This window comes from Neolamprologus brichardi, chromosome 14, assembly GCF_056152115.1.
Source record: "Neolamprologus brichardi isolate AB-2024 chromosome 14, ASM5615211v1, whole genome shotgun sequence".
Lineage (NCBI taxonomy): Eukaryota > Metazoa > Chordata > Actinopteri > Cichliformes > Cichlidae > Neolamprologus > Neolamprologus brichardi.
Window position 1 is genome coordinate 40008043 of NC_142117.1, and position 4458 is coordinate 40012500.

The window sequence follows — 4458 nt, forward strand, 5'->3', positions numbered from 1 at the left end:
TTTAGGGCACACCAAAAGCCCGTACTCATATTTTACTGTTTCACCTACACATCTGTAGAGACCTGAATCATTTAACATTAGTGATGGAAGTACCAGCGAGAAGTTTCGACCAATTTCTTGAGCAGTATTGTAGGGAATTACTTCCTTCATCCAAACTGGGGGCTGGTCATGAATGGGGTCCATGAAGGGACACTCCAGCACAGCTGTGTCTCCCTCTGAAGCATAACGTCGCTTTATTTCTTTGGTCAAACGTACAGAGTAAGTGCTCACACACTGCTGTTGGTTCATCACCAGGCAGATGTAAACAGTTTGTTGTTGATTGAAGACATGAAGAAGTGATGTGTTTGTCACCTCCAGGAAACTTTCTTGGACTTTATTCACCTTCAAAATTCTGTCTTTGAAAATACTCCGTATGTCTTGTTCCCACTTTCTGTCATGTCTGATCCAACGCACCGTCAGATTCTCACCTGCTCCTTTACATTGTACGTCTACAGTGTCTTCAGGACTTATGATATCTTGCCCCCTTACTGTCTTACACACAGTCAGGCTGATGTTTCTCTCATATGTCACGCTGCCCTGAGTCCAGCACACTTCTTGGTACAGTCCAGAGTCTGAGTGGGTCAGGCTGTTGAGAGTAAATGAAGGAGAACCATGAAATGTCTCAGGAAATGAGAGTCGTCCTGTCAGGTCTTCATGTACTGTGAAGTTTCTGTTCCAGGGGTCAGAGATGTTCCACAGGACCAGAGTATCTTCACCAACACGTCTGGAGGTGATGCAGGAGCTGTTTTGATCTGGGAGCTTGAACTGTAAAGACTCTCCTTCTTCTCTTATGGCGATAAATTCTTCTGCATGAATGTTGCTGATGAGAGTGAACAGCAGGGAGAAGCAGAGCTGTGCGACTGCAGCCATCCTGCTCAGAGGTCTCGTGGTGAGTGTCGTACAAGCACTGACACTGCTCGCTTCATGAGCTTCCTGTTTGTGGTTGGAGGAGGAACGCCACTTCTTTATCACATCATCAAGGAACACTTTGAAGCATTTGGCTCGATATCACGCCGTATATCTGCTTTCACTCTTCACAGGCCAAAGTGTGGACACGGTTTTTTATACTTCGTTGCATGGGTCCAGGGGTATCAAACATGTGGCCTGGAGCACAGAACCGGCCAGTCACAGTGTCCAATCTGAACCATTACAAGTGAGATAATGTCAGCTTTACCACACAGCCATGAATATTATGAAAATGTAAAAGTCCTTTCTAAACTATTTCAAACTTTTTGAATAGTTTTTTAGTTTCAAAAACAACTAAAAAATGTTGTTTCTTATGTGATCCTTCATAAAACATCACATATTTTCCAACATAATTCAGGGTTTGGTTTGGTCTAAGTAAGCAGAGAAGTCCAGGCATCCAGTTTCCATGCAGATGTTTACATGAAGCTCATCATCTGATGATGAAACTTACTTTGTACCCAAGCAGCCCAACCAGAAATTGAAAGTGTACATGCATCAAGGGACGGAGCGCATCAATAGGTCCAAAGTGCAATCGAGGCTAATCCCATGATCTTCTTATTTTCTTGTAGACCGAAGTTGAAAATCTGGCAGTATTTATTTTTGTGATTTTTTTCCACTCTCAGCTGTCCTTCTCCTGTATTTGGGCCTGTTTGTTAATTTATTTCAATCATGTAAACAATATACACGTACATTTAGCAAAGAAAATCTGAGAAAAAGATACTATACAAAATAAAGTTAATACATTTCAATATTGCTTCTGTTCTGATTCAGTTACATGTCGAAAGGGAGAGGGAAGAAGTACACACTTATTTAATCCCACCCCTTTGCCATAAGTTATCAGTCAATATTTAGTCACTTACTGATATAATCTGTAATAAAAATAGTGAACAGATTTCTGATATAATATATACTATAATATCACATCATGAAGTTTTCTAAATAGCGACATTCACTTAATTTCAACATTTTCCCTTTTCTTTATAGCACAAGAAGATCATAACTCTTTTTGAACTGTTTTATGTTTGGATATTGCTTCAATTTCATATTCAAACTGTTCCACAGCTTCACTCCATGCACAGAAACACAAAAGCTTTTTCCTGTTGTACGTACCTTCCCTGTTTTGAGTTACAAAAACCCCTTAAATTATAACTTACTCTGAATATAATCTGGCAGTTCCTGATTTTTTGCTTAACACTTAAAGCCAAGTTCAATCATAAAATGTGCCGGTCATAATAACGTTACAGGCTATGCTAGGCTTTGGCCCACATCAGTCTAAAATTGTATGCAACCATGAATAACGTGTTTTGGAAACGAACTGCACAACAGGCAGCACTATTAGTTCTCTCAGTCTCAGAGCAGCATTTCTAATTTTGATTGAAACTGTCAGAGAAAACGGAGCCTCGAGCAAGCCAGGATAATAATACTAAAATGTTTAATTATTACTACATTAGCTTTGACTAAAACTCTTGTTTGCGAGCAGCTTATTGATCTTGATAAAGACGTGCTGCTTACTTGTGTAAAAACAGTGAAATATAAAAAGTGTTTACTAATTTGTACCAACGTGAGAGAGAAATGGATCTGAAACCACTGAAACCAGAGTGTTTGCAGACACACAGATAATGAAGACATGCTGCTCGGAAATGCTAGATACAGATAAAAATGGAGTGTGTGTATTTATATATATAAATATATATATACATATATATATATAACATGTATTTATTATGTTGCTCTTTTTTGTTTGATTTCTCTTCTGTTTTTTTGCTCCATACAGGTGATCCAGGTGTTTTGTTTGTCTGTGAAGGTTCTCAGTCATCCAGGTCATCGTAGTCAAAGGAGCTTGCAAAGAAAAGCGTCTGGACTTCTTTAAGTTACTTGAAGACGTTTCACCTTCATCCGAGAAGCTTCTTCAGTTCTAAGGTCAAATGGTGGAGAGTCCCAGATATAAACCTAGTGGGAGTGTCCCCCCACAGAGGGACAAAGGACCCCCTGATGATCCTCTAATCGCCTGAGCCAAGGTGTGGAACTGGGTGTGGGTCCCAATCAGCCAGAGTTTTGGGTGAGTTCATTGTGAAACCTGGCCCCACCTTATCATGCGAATTCCTGAGGTCAGATGGCCCAGGGTGTGAGTGGGCGTTAAGACGTCTGGGGAGGGATCTCAAAACTGGATTATAGATGGCTGACAGTTGGTGTCGTAAACCACCGCCTCTGTTCAAAGATGGTCGCTCACAGTGGACATAGATGCTTCTTTCACTCCTCTTTCAAACCATCTGTCCTCTCTGTCCGAAATGTGAACACTGGCATCCTCGAAAGAGTGACCTTTGACCTTTAGATGCAGATGGACTGCTGAGTCTTGTCCTGTGGAGGTGGCTCTTCTGTGTTGTGCCATGCGCTTGTGAAGTGGCTGTTTGGTCTCTCCAATGTAGAGGTCTGGGCATTCCTCGCTGCACTGTACGGCATACACCACATTGTTAAGTCTGTGTTTTGGCGCCAAACGTCAGGAACGAGTCACGGCACCAGTGTGACCTCTGTGTAGTGTCTTCTCTGGTCTGCATTCACAACAAAAAGGCGATGGTTAGAATGCTCTCTTTTTAATGTCGTGGGCAATCAGCACAAAATCTAAACGGGAAAGCAACAACAGAGTTAGCTAACTATGCTCCCATTTTGTTTCCTCTCTTCCCAATAAAGAAATCTCACATAAACGTGCACTCAGTCCAACATAAAGACTGGAGAAATGACCCGCAACAAATGATGTATAAACAACAAAAATAATCGGGTCAGACTGTATTACTTTAATAGCCTGCGATATGATTTTTCCTCCCCACGACATTTGCGCATTCCTTACCTCGCAGGAATCCTCCATTATTCTGAGGATTACCCAGAATCCCTTGCCCTTTGTGAATGTTGCAGGGTGACTTTTTCAACAGTAGGTGGCGCCAATGTCCCATTTAGCGGGATTTAACTTCACCTCTATTTAACTATGTTACACCAGCAGATTCGGATGCAACACAACCCACAATGCACTGTTTGCACAAATTTGAGACTACAGCAGCGATAATGTGCAGAGTCTGCAGTGGCGGTACGCTGGACCTGACTTCCCTAAAGGGACCCCACATGACTCCACTCACTCACCTCTGGCAAGCAGAGTGTGTGATTCAGTTGAAACAGCCCTCATGTCAGCTCTGCTGGGCACACTGGGCTGTCAGGTGTCCCTGTCCCTTTTTGCCTGGGCTCCAACAGACTTGAGAATCACCCCTGCAGGTTACATAGGAAATATATAAAACCTTTTCTGCTTCAGCAGAGGATCTTTGTCTCACTGTTTATCACTACTACTGTAACTCGTGTTTTCTGAGAGGTTGCCATCAGTCTGTGAGCCGTACATCTGGACTGCACAGCAGTGGAAAGATCTCGTCCACTGTCACTGAAGTAGTTCTGTGTTATCTTAACTGAAAT